The sequence below is a fragment of the Lemur catta genome, chromosome 1 (genome assembly GCF_020740605.2).
Source record: "Lemur catta isolate mLemCat1 chromosome 1, mLemCat1.pri, whole genome shotgun sequence".
NCBI classification, from domain to species: Eukaryota; Metazoa; Chordata; class Mammalia; order Primates; family Lemuridae; genus Lemur; species Lemur catta.
This window is the reverse complement of record NC_059128.1, coordinates 126,937,848-126,955,083: the sequence shown is the minus strand read 5'-3', so window position 1 is coordinate 126,955,083 and position 17,236 is coordinate 126,937,848. Positions and strand designations below refer to the sequence as shown.

The 17,236-nt window shown below is 42.0% G+C and overlaps 1 protein-coding gene across 6 annotated transcripts in view; it reads left to right on the top strand.

The window, feature by feature from the left end:
• BEND7 (BEN domain containing 7) overlaps positions 1-17,236 on the top strand; it is an 83,981-nt gene that overhangs the window by 43,553 nt on the left and 23,192 nt on the right. The window lies entirely within an intron of this gene.

Here is a 17,236-nt window from a genome sequence, read left to right as displayed (position 1 = left end):
TAAATTTTTAGTTGTAAGTAAGAATAAAACTATGGTGCTTTAAAAAAAAGTAAAGTAAAATGGTTCTTTCTAAAGTTCAGAAGTTGCTTTGCTAGATCTTTGCTTCTAAAGACATTTTAAATCTAAGTGAACTCTGTGCCTCCCCCAGGTTCCTGGCCTGCTCTGCTCCCTCTTGTTTTGTGAGGTGGAGTCATGCCAGCTACACGCAGAGACCACTGTGGGTCTCTCCCCTTAACACCTGTGAACACGTCTGTATCCCACTGTACAGTAACCACGTAGGTGGATATAGGAGCATGTCTTTGTTTATGTCCAGTGCCACATCCTAGACCTAGTTTTTAACTTTAAAGTGTCCTTATTCACGACTCTGATGAATATAACTTTAAGAAATAAAAGTATTTAAATATTATTATCAAGAAGAATGTACATAAGTCTCAAATCTAAGCACAACTACCATGAAAATGAAATTTTGAGTCAAGCATTAATTCTAACTAGAATCACTGATAAGGATGTTCCTTGCTCGCTCAATTCCTGCATTGTTTGGTTTGTGGAGTGGGACTGACAGCCTTCCCTGCCCGCCCCTGCCCCCATTAACTTGCAAAATGAATAAATGAATTTACTAGTGCTTAAAGGATACTTGGAAATCCACAATTAACTTTACAAAATAATACGGTTTTTCAGTGGAGTTAGCAAGTACCAGACACCCTTGTTCGTGGCCAGAAGGACATAAACCTTCATTAACAGAAAATTTCTCATGCTCCATCAGAATTTTTTCACTTAAAATGACAGTTGAGTTGTATTAAATAAGAAAAGCTACAGAGATACCACTATCTGTGCCATCTCTGAAAAGGATGATTCAGCCTAAAGTGACACTAAATACAAGATTACAGGATTTGAAAAATGGTCAGTGATGTAACTAGGACTTGCTAAAGTGAAGAAGGCCCCTTTTCCATTTCATCTGGCAGTCTTGAAACACCAAGGTCAAGGCTGCTGGTGCTTTTCTGAAATATAGCCAGGAATCATTTTAATTTGCTTTGTTTTTTTCAGGACAGCATGTTAAAGTAACGAAAGCATTTAGAAATTAGGGAACTATAAATGACTATGTTCCATTTTAATGACAGTAGAAGAATTACCGAAATAATAGGAATGAAACAGTTCATGGCCAGTAGACTGACAAAGGTTTATTCTACCATTTTCTATCTAGACTGGACATGACACGAGAGTTGGAAAAAGATTACAAACAGAAATAAAAGACACACGTTAATTTCCTTCACGGCCTACTCTTTAGCTAGAAGTAAAAATGGCTGTGACGCCTTTGTTCCTAATACATAATAAAGTAAATTATTCAAATCAAAGGACTTAAAATTTCCATACACTTCTTTTATTGTTGAATTAAATCTGTCATTAAAATTCTGCTAGAACAGCACAGTAACTTAAAACAGACAGAAATCCACCCATAAGCCACCAACAAGCTAAATGAACAAATATTTTATTTTCACTTGTTTCCTTTCAGTGTTTATTCATAGACATATGTTTTGATTTTGATTTTTTTCTGATTACAAAAATAGTATATGTTTCTAAAAATATCCAAATCATAAAGAAATGTATAGAAAACTAAAAGTCCCCTAAATCTCACTCTTCAGAGGTTCTGGTATATATTCTTACATTCTTTATTCAAGTATGAGTGTGGTATCAGGTTTGTGTTTGTTGTTGTTGTTTTAAAGACAGGTCACACCCTGTCGCCCAGGCTGGTGTGCGGTGGCACAGTCGTAGCTCCCTGTAACCTCGAACTCCTGGGCTCAAGTGATCTTCTGCCTCAGCTGTCTTTTTTATAAGAACGTTGTGTTCATATTGGTCATCCAACCTTTCTACCTGATTTATTCTGATAATTTTTTATAAGCTCCTTGAGGACAAGCTTTGTCTTAAATATTTTTAATTATTACCTGTTGCACATGAAAAAGTTTATGTAATGCCGCCCCAAACTATGTGTCTTCAGTATGCTGATTACTTCCACCTGAGGGCACTTGGGGACCAGCACATGCAGGCAGGGGCTTTGTCTGAACTCGCCTTTCTGCCTAAAGACAGAGCCTCCAAAAGGAACTCATGAACCAGGGGAATTAACTCAGATCACAGGACAGGACACTGGAAGTGACTCCACATACAGAGTTTGTTACAGGCTATTACCTGTTGTTCTGAGGGCCCATTCATCTTTCCCCAAAATCACTTCCTCTCCCCTAAGTTGCCTACATTCCTCACCCTGTCCCTGTGAAGGGGGTACATAAGCTTCTAGATCTCACTGGGTTTGGGTATTCGCTTTCCTTTTCTGTGATGTCCCCGTGCACACAGTAAATATGTACATCTGTTTTCTTGTTAATCTTCTTGCTATCAGTTTATCTCATAGACTCAATTATTACACCCTCAGGGAGTAGAAGGAGAGTTTTTCCTCCCCTACACACTTCACTGAGCACTCTACACAGACTAGGGTTTCCATAAATACATGTTGGGTGAGCAAATAGGCATAGGTTTTTTTTTTTTTTTACCTTGACTTTGACCTTACTTTATTGACATAATGGTTCTAGTACTAAACATCCATCCTCATGTCTTCTCATAACTAATTTAGAATGGTTGCCATTAAAACACTGTTGTAAATTACTACCAGTTAATAAAATGCCAATGAAAGTTAAAAATTGGAAACCAAGATAGAATATAAATTTGAAAACAACTCTCTTAATTCCCTGCTACGTTTTCCCTTTACTATGCTTTCCCCAGCTAAAAGTTTATTGGCCGCTATATTACAATACAAAGTAATTTTTGGAAGTAGCTTTGAATTGAAAGTTTCGTAGAATAACTATATCCGGTTTGTTGTTGTTGTTGTTGTTGTTGTTGTTGTTGTTGTTGTTATTGCTATTGGTGGAGATAAAAAGAGAAATTCATTACCCTAACCCAAGTCTTTTGAATCTGAGTGATCTGGTAATGTGATAAAATGGTTTCTTTCTATGTAATAGTGCCAAGGCCATCCTTGTTTATTGTTGCTGTGTACTACACACTTGGAAAAGATTTTGTAAATATTAAATACTCAGTCTTTCTCACTCTTATGGGATAGTGTACCAATAGTACATTAATTTGAAAAGTCCTATTATATGGGAAATATGAAGACTGGTTAATTTTATAAAATCTCAGAAGTAAAAATAACAGTAGAGGCTTGATTTTGTTTCAAACAAAGGTGATTAGATTGGTTAAAACAACAGTGGGAAAAAGATGAATGAAAAGCTGTAAAATGCTTATAAGTAGGAACAGAAATGGACTGGAAAAAAAAGTTTACTGTGGGGATTATTAACAAAGCTTTTTGTAGTGATAATTAGTATTCCCCATGATAGCATGTTGAAAATAAAATATAAGCCTCTTTTGTAGAGATCATATTTTTCACATAATCTCATCTGTTTTATGGGGACTAACACTTAATGGTAATTCATTAAAAATTCACTGATAAGTGTGACCCAGGGCATTGGTGATGAAAGGATCCTTAATTAGAAACGCTCACCTGAGCACTTCAACTCTGGGAAGAATCAATTTCTGATCTTATTAAGGGGAAGTCTTGGGTTTTAGTATCTCGGGTTTGATTCAGAATCGACTTCATACCCAGAGCACAGAGTGGAGGTTAGTACCCAGGTGTGTTCCCCCCACCTGCTGCGGCTCTAATTGGTCCTGCATCCAGTTCTTGCTATGATACAGTAGACCATGCAGGCCAACTTGGTTAGAGTTACCTAAAGGTGATAGGACCATTGAAATCTCTGAATGCTCTGCAGAAAATATATTTGCAGTAAAGCAGTTTGTAGAACCCTGAATCAGGCTTTCTAATTCAGCTTTGTAGTGATTAGTTGAGAAAGTTTTACTACTTTCAAACCATACTGGAGTCTTGAATCCTCTTGCATTCAAAGGAAATTACATTTGCATATCAAGTGAAAGACCTGGTTGGCGGTTCTTGGTTCACTCCAGGCAACATAAAGGGCTGCTCTCCTGAGAAGGCAGTGCTGATGGTCTGCCTAGACAGCTGCAGGGATCACAACTTCTCTGGGAGGGAGCACTCCTTAGTTGGTGGTGCCCCAAAAAGTTAACGATGCTTCTTACAAGATTAGAATGCCTCACTGCATTGGCTGTCAGACTTTCATAGCTCTACAGAAATGACCACCAAAACCTCTCCTTTTATTCCTGCAACTCTGGAAACTTACAAGGTCCATATTCATCATTCATTTTCTTGGGATTTAATCAAGAAAAGGGAGTAACTGTTTTCTGTGTGACCTCCTATAGATTTAAATTGATAGGGTTGGTGGTGGCATTTGCATCTCATTTATTATTTATTTTTTGATAGTAACTTCTCTGTGTTCTCAGAACTCCTTATAAGAACACAGCTGAAATATTAGCTCAGATTTGAATGCCCCTACAATGTTGATGATTTTATTTCCATTTATAGGAGAGCACACTGAGGCTCTGAGAAATTAAGTAAACTTACTTAACTTAAAGTTAAACAGCTAGTGGCGGAATTGGGATTTAACCCTAGACCTCTCTGACTCCAAAGGCATTTTCTAGCACACTCCACTCTTTTCTAAAAGGAGTATTTGAAAAGAAAGGTATCCTGCCTTTAAATTTCTATCTTAAAATTTAATATTTTGGATTCATTATAAATTCCACTATGAAGGTGGCCATACTGATGATTTAAGACGACCCGTTAGTGGTTTATGCAAAGCATATTCATCGTGAATTTCTGGTTAAAATACAGCTATGCTCCAATCCATTTACTAGCTTCAAGGGCAGGTGTTTTCTTGTAGATCGTGAGAATCAGTCCCATCGTGCCAGGGAGGAAAGTGGGCCTGTGATCCCTTCCCTCAGTAAGAGACGCTTCTAAGACTCCTCCAGTACATAGACCACAGGCAAGAGCATGCAAGTCAACACTGCAGATAGCTTGTCTTCCAAAATTGCGTGTAAATTAAATTCTAGTTTAAACGTTTGGCTTGGAACCCATTGATGAATGCATTACTTCAAGAATCCTTTTGGAAAATAATCATCTGTGAATGTGTCTGTTCATATTTTTACATATCGGATCTGCTTGAAATAGGATATAACTACATAACAACTATATAATTACATTGCAAACATAGCTTCTCTCTCAGCTATGTTTGTAGCAATCACCTAGTTATTGTTGTCTTTTCCCACTTTTTTGGAGGCCTGTGACAAATAGGTCATGTTGAATCTCTGCTGTTCCGTATGTATAGCCCTGTATTTTCAACGTCTTCCCTAGTGTGCACACTTTCGTGTGCCTCAGAATTACCTGGGCTGTTGGTTCAAAATTCATATTTCTGGGTCCTATGCTCAGAGATTGATTCAATAGGTATAAGGTAGTCCCAGAAATCGGAACTTTGAACAAGCAACCACAGTAGATTTAAGGGAGTCCCAGAAATCTGGATTTTGAACAAACAACCTTATTGTTTTCAGACCCCACACCCCTCCTGGAGAAGCAGCTCTCTCCCAGCCCTTGATTCTAACAGTCAGGATGTATCTCACCCGCACACAGCAGCCCAGCTGTGAAACCCAGTCTCCTTCAGCTGTTCCTTATGAACACCCAGCTTCTGATGGCTGCTCTACTTCTCTGCTGGAATAGATGCCACAATAGCATTATCTCAACAGCCCTCATTCTTTGACCATCAGGGGTTAAAATTATTGTTTCTGTTGTGTTGCACAAGGGTCCTGGTTTCAGATATGGCTGCGTGCCTCACCAGGACTTCCCCGAATAATGGCCTACTTCACCCAGGCAGAAGAAAGGCGTTTCCAGACTTGAGCACATCTCTGACTTATGAATCACTACACAAATGCCACAGGGCCTCGTCATTACAATCTGGAAAATATAGTATCCATTCTTGGCAAGTTCCTGGCCAGAGTCACCTTGGTTGCATATTTGAAGTACTTGTGTTTAGCCAGCTTCTTCCCCAGACAGTGTGATACCAAAGACACGATCTTTGCTGCTTTTCAGATACTAGACTGAGTCATGGGAGCACTGAATCCTTTACAACATTTTCATGGACATGGTAAACGTAGAAATCATCAGCAGGCATGAAATTTCTGTTAACGATATAAGTGTTTATTATCCGCCCACTGTGAGCCAAAAGCTGGTGACATAAAGCTGAGTGAGGCATGGCCCCTGACCTTAAGGAATGTGCAGTCTAGTGCAGACATGTAAACAATGACCCGTAACATGGAACCGTGCTCCAAGATAGAATAACGTAAATGTCAGATGCCCAGTACCTAACTGGGGGAGAAGTCACAGAGGATGTCACTCTCACTAGGGGACGACCTCACAGAATGGTCTGAACTATCAAATGCAAAGAGAATGGAAAAGTTTAACTACAGAATACGTTTAATGAAGCTTAAATTCAATGACACTGGATGAAAGCCTTTTGCTTCCAGAACTATTTAAAGCCTGTTCTCATTGGTGGCGCTTAAGGCCTCAGCAGCCTGTTCACCTTAAGTGTTTAACTTCAGGAGTATAATGCCAGTGAAATGGATCAGATGCACACCCCTTCCTTACCACGTGTACCATTTTGAATCAGCTTTGCCAGGTGCAACTAAGTGGGGACAAAGTCCAGCTAGAAATGTGGACTAAAGCATGGACCAAGACATGCAGGACATTGGCAGCTTCACTGCAGGGCCTGGGGCCGGTGCCAGCCTCTTTCTGGAGGGTCAGATGTGGCCCTTCTTACCCACACGGTGGTCCCCTTGATGGTGACAAGGGCTGCCTAACACTAACACCCCCTGCGGCCATGTCATTTTTAGCAGAGGCATCAGTATTCTACTCTTTAAGTCTGAAAGCTCAGAATCACCTTCAAAGCCTTTTTTTCTTTCGGACTAACCCTGCTTAGTTCCCCAGCCCATCAACTCTTTTTGTCCTTCTTCACTCTTTTAGGGCTCTTGGGTTTCTCCAACACCATCATAGTCCTGCTGTGCATCACCTTGTCCTGGAAATTCTGCAAAAGACTCTTGAAATATCCTTCCCTTCCCTACTTTCCCCTCCCAGTTCAGACTTCACACTAACAGCCAAGTAATGCTTGTGAAGTGACATTTCAAGACGTCACCTTCCTCTCACCTCTCCTGGGTCCATGAAATCAGGTCCAAACTCTGGCCTTTTCCACACCCTCCGTGACTTGATTTCTCTCTCCTAACAACCATACTTCCCAGCGCTTCCTGCCAAGGGAACCAGCCCCATGTTGCCGCTCTTTCTCAAGCATCACATACTCATTTTGGACTTTGGGTTATGCTCTTCTCCCTGGGGCTACAATACTCTTACTTTTTAGACAAATCCAACTCATTCCTCCTGGTTTAGCCCAAGTCTCACAACCTTTACCATGAGACTCTCTCCAGATGCCCTAACCTGCACTGATCGCCCCTTCCTCGAAATCCCAATAGCACGTATTATCTTTGCAAGGTTTAGCAATAAATCTTAATCCTTTGCTTTGCTCCTAATGGTTTACGTGAAGAGTGATCCTATCATTTACTGCCCAAACTGGGACACTTTTGAGAGTAAAAGTGGTGCTCTTAATTTGGGAAAACAGGCTTTTTAAACTTGAGCTATCCTGGGCAACTCAGGATATACGGTCTCCTCTTCATGTTTGGGCAGCTTGTCTTCCCAACAAGACTGTAAGCTCCAACAAGCAGAGATCATGTTTTATATTTGCTTTGGATATTCCTTGGCATGTGAAATAGCACCACTCACATAACTGATGATCAACAGATACAGGAAGGAAGGAACAAGGGAGGGAGGAATCAGACAGACAATCTATCTCCACTGGAAAAGATGGTTTCTTAAAAATCAAAACACAACTCCACCACATTGGGTGCGTACAGGACAGGAATAACAAGATAACTACACAACTTCCCCACGACACATTGGAAAAGGGCAGCTGAAATTCGAGAAGGCAGAATATAAATTTGAAGATTAGAAGAAGCAGCAGCAACAGACAGATCAGATGGTATGTCGCAATCAGGGATTGTATAATCTAGTTGATAAAAAACATCAAGGTGATCCCAAATATAAAACCAGATTTGTATTCAGTGGGGACTCTGAAAGCATCGATTATTGTTAAAGATCAAGGAACAACCCCCACGATTTGCAGAATGGAAGGTATAGTTTGTCGTGCTTCAAAAGGCAAAGTATAATAATTTTATTGAGGAATTTTGGTTTAAATAAATCCAGTGATGGAATCCCTCATCAGGCTAAATGTGCCCTTTACTATTTTCACTGTCTCTAGACTTCTTGATACATCAGTAAACTTATCCATACCTGTGGTTTTCTAGCATTCATCATAGCAACTGGTGTCTCAAGAGGGGATCAAATAAAAGTTTGAGTACTTTTTCATCAGCCGCAAAATGTGAACCCCAAGTTTTCTTAAAGCTGATGTCAATTAGAAGGGAGTTGCCACTGTGTGAAAAAGAGCAGGAAATATAGTCCTTCCTCTGGGGCACAACCCAGCGCCTTCGCCCCTTGTCCTCTGAGCAGCAGCCACAGGGACATGTGCAGGCATGGGACAGTGCGTCGGTCTGATCCGGTGGGCGAGACCTCCCAGCTCATTGCTCTTTGTTCTCCAGCCTCTGCCACGGCTGGATGTGGGTGGCTGCGAGGTGCCAGGTGGGACCTCCCACTACTCCCAGACCTTCTGGCCGTGGGGTGGACTCAGCACCGCATGGAATGACTTCAAAAGTCCATATACTGAGAAACCCAAGCTTTAAAAATGGAGAGAAAAGCTCATTACCTTGTCCTCATTCGTTGCTCTATAAAACAAATAAATGAGTGATACTAAATATTTCCAATGTGCCTTCTAAGTAGAATTTCTATAAACTGGTGATTTTGAAACTTTTTTTTTTTTGCTAAAATAAAAATGGGGTAGACAGTAGTAAAGCACCATTACATCAAAGCTTGTTGTCACCCAGATCTTCATATGTAGCAGATACGATTTATTCCCTTGAAATACACCAACCACGTTAAACAAAGGTGGTGTCGCGGAGCTCACCAAAGGAAAGTGTTAATCACATTTCCAATAGTTGTATTAGAAATGAGCTCTGCTGTGGGCTTCCTTAAATCGATATAAATTAAAATTAACCTTGTTTAACTTGAGAAACCACTTCTCAGCACTGCCTTTTTTAGACAGAGATGTAGCAACACTGAATGAAGGAACACAAGGGATGTCGTTGTTTCCTTCCAGACGACTGGGGACAGACTTTGAGGATCACTGTGATTAGACAAGATTGTTCAAACCTCAAAATCCCAGCAGTCTGGGGACAGTGAGAAGGAGTATGGTGGGATGTAGATTTGCTCCTGTCATTTAAGCTCTTAAAACATTGCCTTCTCTGGAAAAAGTGTGACTTGACTAATTTCTAAAGTCTCCAGCTCGGAGATTCTGTGATTCAGAAATTTTAGTCCAAATTCTCAGAAGTAAACCTACAGAATTAAATAAATATGGTTGGGATCAATTTTATGGATGTCGAGGGCCCTTTTCATTGCAACAACCGGCTAAAAATAATAGCCCCGTTCGGTAACGATGGGCAGGAAGTATTTGGGTCGTTCCGTTCAGCTTTCCCTGTACTTGACCGCCCAGCGTGCAGGCTCCTGTGACACTCTCAGATACGTAATTCAGTGAGATATCCTAAGTTTACCAGTAAATACCTTGCTGTGTGTAGTACTCTAGTTCCTTAATTTAAAGGCATCATTTTTAAGTGCATTAGTTGCATTTTCAGGTGTTAATTCTTTTTGTTAAACCAAACCCAGAACGTCAGGGCCCAGTGTATTTTGAGTCCTGTGGCTATTTACTGAAGAAATGCTTCTTTCAGTTTTTTTAAGTTAAGCTGACAGGCCAAAGACAAGTTTCTCAGATTTATTCTGTCCCTAACCATATGTTCCTGTCTGCCTGCTGTGGGCCAGCAGTGTATGGGAAACACGATCTCTGCCCTTGCTTTGAGCTTGTAGTCTAAATGAACACTGGATGCTGTTGTTTAAAAAAATCACAGGTTAATGAACTCAGGGAGGCCTTATTTGGGAAGGTGACATTTCAGTTGAGACCCAAAGGGTGGGATGGACTGATGTCTTCACTGTTACTCCCTGAAGGCAGATACTGAGTCTTCCCCTCGCTCCCTTTTAAAGATGGCTTGTGGTGCTGATCCCAAAAGAGAGAGTGTGTGAGGAGTATAACTTCGATCTGGTCAGCACTGACGTTTCTATGGTATAACCCCAGGAGGAATTTTCCTCTTTGTCTATAGACTGGCTGAAGAATGACATTTGCCCCTGTAAGCGGTAGTCTTTTGATTAAAAAGTAGAAATAATAGTGTTCCTCTTCATCTTGAATGTGGTGGAGACATTTGCCGAGATTTGTTTTCTCTCTGCCTTACCCCTAAGATTTAAAACAGGTGTTAATTTACTTCATATCCGCTCTCTCTTTATTTTTTTAAGAATCACAATGTTCCTCTACCTTCCATTCTTTCTCTCCTTACCCCCAAACCCTAGAGTAACGTGAAGTCGGCAAGGATCTTTCCTATCCATCCTTATTCCACTTCTTACATGTGTATCCATAAATCTGTTTCACTGTGGTTTTGTGTATTTACAGATCTGCACACTGCATCGTACTGTACTTTTGCAGCTTTGTTTTGTTTCAGTGTCCTTTTTTAAAAAACAAAAAAAAGATGTGTCTGCATCAATACATGGTAACTCTAGCTTATCCATTTCAAGTGCTATCTGCGCTAGCAGTTGACAGAGCCCATTCTTTCTCCAGGCTCCTGTTAGAGACACTGAGACTGGTTTTTCTCTTCCCTCGTCACCCAAAGCGTTGGTCGTCTGTGTTTCCTGGTGCATAGGTGTGAGTTTCCCCAGGGAAACACAGGCAGGGGAGTGGCCGAGCGCAGGGAACGGCTGCTTCAGCTTCCCTGGGCACTGCCACATGGCTCTCCACTCTGATTGGCATCATCAGCATGTCCACCAGCAAGGTAGAGCGATCCATTTTCCCCATTCTTGCCAATATCTGGTGTCATCAGATGAATGTTCACCAGTCTGGTAGGTCTCAGATGGCACCTCAGTGGTGATTGCTGATGACGGTGAGCGTCCTTTCCTATTTGTCGTTATTTAAGTACTTTTTTCTCTGCGAATTTCCATCCTTTTCCTATTTTTCCTTTATGTTGTTTTCTTACTTATCTGAGTTGTTGTCAGTGAAATGTGTTGCAAATGTCACCTCTTATTTTCCAACTTGTGAAAACTGCCTGTGATGGCTTTTATCCGACCAAAGTTGAGATTTGACAGTCAGTTAGATTTCTTTTCCTTTGTGCTTTTTTGTGCCTATTTTCAAAAGTCCTCCCTACCCTGATAACATCATGGTATTCTCTTAATTTTTTTTTCCAACAGAGTTTTATTTTTTTGTATTCAAGTCTTTAATCCACCTGGAATTTGCTTTTGCCTAAAATGTGAGGGAGAGATTTAATTTAATTGTTTTTCTCGATGGATAGTCATTTTAACACCGTCTTTTTTTTTTACTGATTTGTAATTCCATCTCTGTCGTACTGAGAGCTCGTACACTGAGCTCCCTCTCACATGTTTACACTTGGTCTTTTCTCTGCCTTTATCTCTTATCTGAGCCAGTGCGACATGGTTTCCATGATTCGGGTTGTAATAATTCCTGATGTCTCGCAGGTCACGCCCTTCTTCCTTCTCTTCCCTTTTCTCCCCTCTCCAGTTCTGTCCTGGTGTGCTCAGTTTTCTTCTTCCTTAAGTACAGCATCTGGTGATTCTTTGAATGAGGCTGGCAGAGCATCCACCTTGTCCTTTGGTGCAGTCTGTGTCTGAGCTTCTTGGAAGTCAAGGGCCCGTCGCTGCTCCGGTCAGACTGTGGCTTAGGGGGCATGGTGGGCAGTTTCCTGCAGGCATCCTGCAGCATGGCCGGCCCTCACACTGGCCAGCTGCCCTTGGTCCCTCCCCACGTTCACCAGTCAACCTTCATCATATGTTTCAGATCCAAAAAGAGAACCCACCACCCCACATCGCACATTAATTCATTGTCATTCTAATGGACTTGTCAATCTTATATAGAAAATGATCCCTATGAGCTGTGCAATGTCAGGCCAGTTACTTAACCTGCCCATACTGTGATCTTGTCTCCTGTGATTCAGGGTTGAAATAGCCATACCCTCATTGGTTGTTGTGAAGGTTAAGTGAGGTATATATAAACTGCTTAGCACATGGGGAGTTTCAAATAATAGCTTTAAGAGAGTAAGAGGAAAGAGAGGAAAACGTGGCAGGACACTGGTTGTGTTACACTCGCTCAGATGTGAAGACAAAGCAGCTTCCCACAGTTCCCTCTCCTTTTGCACATCTCCGGCTGCAGGCAGTCCCCAGTTGGGTCACTGTGCTTGTTGCCTGGGACCCTACTATGGAGACTGCTGTCCCCAGCCCCTCGAGAGCTCTGGGAGTTTGGCAGCTCTAATGAGGACCTGGCTGTGGCTTCTGCTAGACGTAAACCTTGATTTCCACTTGTCTGTTTGACCACAAGTTAAAACTGAGTCATCATACCTGAAGTTGGGTCGTCACTGCTGGCTGGAGTTTTGAGAGGATTTCACGGTGAAATGAAAGCTCTTCAAACCTACTCCTGCTTCTTAAGTGTCTGCGTGACATGATGACTTCCTTTCAAAGTTAGTACTGTATTCTGCTTTGTCCAGCAGAGACAGCCAGAAAAATCCACATTAAAAACGCCTTAGGAGCTACTCTGTGGCTAGAGCACTGTTTGGGACGCATGGCCAGTCCACGCTGTCCTCGGAGGGGCATGTCCAGCGTGTCATACAGCTACATACCACTGTGTTCACTGAGGATTACACAAAAAGCTGCATTCGTAGAGAAGGATCTGCCCAGCCACCACAAGCTGATTCATTATTTATATACAATTAAAGGGCAGGGTTCAAATGAATGCCAGCATCTGGGGAAAGTCATTATTCATGTATGGATCAGATGGAGCACTTGTCATTTCTCTGGTGACTTAACATACTCCCTGTGCCTTGGGACCTCAAATTAGATTAAGCAGAGGAGATGCTTTAGCTCTTTTATTTAGTTTAATTGTTGGCCTTATTCTGCTTTTTCAGATTATCTGGAGCCATTTAAAATTAGCCCTCACTTCCCCTTAATATATTAAAATAGGAAAGGAGGAAAATTTCTTTTTAGAACCTATTGCATTCTAAAGATGAATGCAAATGATTGTACTGTGATTCTTAATGACCCACCATTAACATAGTAGGAAGCCCAGTGCGTTGATGCAATACCTCTTTTCACATCATTACTCCTAATGGAACTGTTACCAGGATAATAGCTCGACCTTTAGCTATAGATTCAGGTAGCAGAAATGTATTCTGCGGCTTCCACACCTCTATTCACATAGCGTATGGACTGTTTTCCAATCAATGCAATGACAGTCTTTTGGCCTTGTTCTCAGACCTCATCTGCCATTGTAATGGAGAGAACAGGATTCCGTTTTCAGTAGGTAAATTCTAGTTAAAAAGTCTCTTTTAAGTTGAGATGTAATCCATGAACTGGAATGTCAGTAACGTGCCCAGTGGAAATCTTTGTATGTATAGGTATTTTTTGAGAAGCCCATTGCGGGGCCCTGAGACATAGACCCAGGAGACAGCGATTCTCTGAGCCTCTTTCTGTTGAAACCAGATAAGTTTTAACGAAAGGAGAGAAAAGTAACCAGAAACAGTTGCCTTTTTAGTGAGTGGCAGAATACTTGAGCTCACGGCTAGATTAGACAGGTCTGACCCGAAGCCCCTGGCGGCGTGGGGGAAGACGGCCCACATGCCCTCTGGCTGTCCTAAACTTGCCACGCATGGGAGTCATTTCAATGACAGCAAAATCCAAATCTACTGTGTTAATTTGGAACCACCACTTTCTAACGTGTGATGATTTGGACACACATGTGTTTCACAATCCAAGGAAAGAGGGGTTACTGTGGAATTTAATTGTATAAGTAATATTACAAGGGAGGAGATGTTTACCTGCTGAGATGGTGTATTCAGTCATGTTCATATAAACAAATAGGGTGCTAAATATGAATTTTTTTTTGTTTATTAAAACAGCACTTCAAGAACCTTTTGCAAGTTCTTTGCTTGGTAAATGTTATTATGGGCATTTGAATGTAATAAGGCCTTGTTTCTTTAAATACATCCTATTAATTAAGACTTCCTACTAATGCAGATAGACCATTTTCCCCAATCTAAGTTTGTGAGCTACTGTCTTTGTTTCCAATAGAAACAGAACTGGAAAATAGGTTTATTTATTGAATGTTTATTGAGTTCTTATTCAGAACAAGGCACTCTAATAGGTGCTTTGAGGGAGACAGAAGAAATGAACACCCTGAAGGTGTTTATAACCTGGTGTCAGATTTAAAAGCATGCCCACCCCCAGGAATGTGGCTCTCCTCTCTTCCACATCTCTCCCAGGCGGGGGCTGCTTCTGTCCTGGGCCCATCTCTGCCTGGCTGACGGGCTCCCTGTCGTAATTCTGCTCCTGGCCGTCACCCCCACCCAGCCCAGGCTGCGATGGGACATTTCCACCAAGGCTCTTACCACGGCTATACGTCTCCCTCTGCTCCCAGGTCCTGCTGTCATCCTAATAACATCACTGCCCACACCAAAGAGTCATTTGACCCCCTGGCAACATGGTTTCGGGGCCTCATGCACGGTGACATCCGCCTCTCTCCAATCCAGCCAGCACTGTCCGCTGCACTGTTTCACACACATGCCCCGCTGCTACGCTGCACAGTCCAGCGTCTCGGGACAGTTCCTCCAGCTCCTCGGCCCCTGCCAGCCAACCCCACTGCCGTCTCCATTCCCCTGTCTCTGCAGTATCTCCAAGTCCCCGAGCCTTCTTCTGGCTTTGCTTCCTTCCCAGATTTTGGGGTGACCAAGAGGGGAGGTAGTGGAACACTGAGTTAATTCATTGTAGGCGACACCCTGTCGACATCTTCAAGTGCTTTATATCCCTGTTCTTCTGCCAGAATTGTCCAGGAAAATCCTGGGCCTAGACCAACCCTACCGTCCTGTGTCCTAAATAGCAGCTGTGAGTAGGAGGGCATTTCCCTCCTGTCCAGGCAGCCATCAGCCCCCCAGCAGGTTCCTTTCTCCTCCTTCCCCATGTTCTGTGTCCTCCTGCCACACTGCTGCTCCATCAGTGTGTCTTGAGCCCTTGTCCTTCGGCTGTCCCCCTCTGGGCCAGGTGTCCTGGGGGTGTTGTCTGTGGCCACCCTCCCCAGCCCTCGCTGATCCTCAGTGGGCATGTCCTCAGACCACTTGGTGGCCTTTACGAGGCCACTCTTCCCGATTCTCCCAACTGGCCAGGCCGTCCCCCCGGCTCCTGCACGGCCACCTCTGCCTCCTCCTTTTTCTCAGCATGGGCATTCTCCATTCCTGGCTGGGCCCAGCGCACTTCTCACTCTGTTCTCTGTGCTTAATGTTTCTTCTCATTGTTTTAGTGACGACATATATGTTTGTGCCTTTCAACCCTGTATCTTCAGCCTGGCCCGTTCCCTGAACTGTAGGCTTCCCTGTCTAAATGCAGTCAGCCCTCCGTTTCCGCGGGTTCCACGTCCACGGATTCAACCAAGCACAGATGGAAAATACTTAAAAAATAAATAAATAAAACAATGAGAAATAACAATACAACAATAAAAAATTCAAATAAAAATACTATAATAACCATGCAGCGTTTACATTGTGCTAGGTATTATAAATAATCTAGAGATAATTTAAGGTGTACGGAGGATGTGCATAGGTTATATGCAAATATTACCCCATCTTACAGCAGGGACTTGAGCACTCGAGGATTTTGGTATCAGCTGGGGGTCCTGGAACAGTCCCCCTTGGACACCGAGGGATGGCTGTATCTGCTAGTCACCTGCACGCAGGTACTTACGGACACCCCAAGCTCAGTGTGCTCCAAACCAAGCCTGCTATGTGCTGCCTTTCAGCTCACACACATTCCCTTTCTTCTCTACTTATCATATCACATGATTAACCAAAAAAATACCAGTTATTTGAGAGGCTCTAGATACGTCATTAACTCAGACTATTGTAATAACTTCCTAAAGGGGAGCCCCTCACTTCCCCTCTGGCCCCCTCAAATCTGTCCATCTCTGTTGTGGCATTTATCTTCTCCTGCACAATTAGATTGTTCACATTTGATAGTAGAGATCACATATATGGCTTTTTTCCTTCTTTCAAATTATTTTCTTGGGATAAATTTCTAGGGGTAAGATTACCAGTCCCAAGGTGTGACAGTTTCGAGTCTCTTATCACATAGTGCTCCTATTTCCCAAGAAAGTTTTGCCTCGTTATGCCAGCAGTAATGTCTGTGTGTACCACGTCCTCACAATTTTAGCAATGTTGTGTATTAGCTTTGTAACGTTTTTCTAACTTCATAGGAATACAGTATATTTTGCAGTTCTTTGGTTTACATATTAGTTTAACATTTTTCCTAATGTTTTTTGTTAAATACACTTTGCCCATTTATCTATGGGGACTTTCGAATGAGCTTTTTATCCGGTGGTAGATATTGGACTTTTGGGGTCCTATGTAATGCAACTATCTTTTCTCATTCTAATGTTTATTTTTCATTCAACAGAAATTTTACACATTTCAGTAGTAGTTGAATCTGTCAATATTTTCCTTTGCCGTTTCTTTGTAAGAGAAACCTTTTAAAACATTAAAATCACCGATATTTTAAATACCAAAGAGGCAGTGTGATGTGACTGCATGCTAGATCTTGACCTTACGGAGAGCAAGTTGCAAAGGCAATTTGAAAAGTGCTCAGGAACGAGTGTGAGGCAGAAATGTCAACACCAGCGCCTTACCTGCAGTCACACGCTGTGCGCACTTGCCTAAGATAATTGTTCTGCCTTCCTTTTGTTCTTTCATGAGCTCCTCCATAGTTTCTTTTGTGCTTCACAAGATAGCTCTTTCCTGGGAGCAGCGTGCAAGGGGTTGACTCGAAATAGATTTGGAACTCCCATTACAACACTGAATGCATTAGTATTTATTTTGAGCACTGATTGGGTGCTCAAAATAAGCAATAGGTAGGAACCACCATGAGGACATCACCTCTTGTGTAATTTTGCATTTGATTTTGAATTGCCAACAAAAAAAGTGAAATCTTTTAATACATTTGTTGACCCTC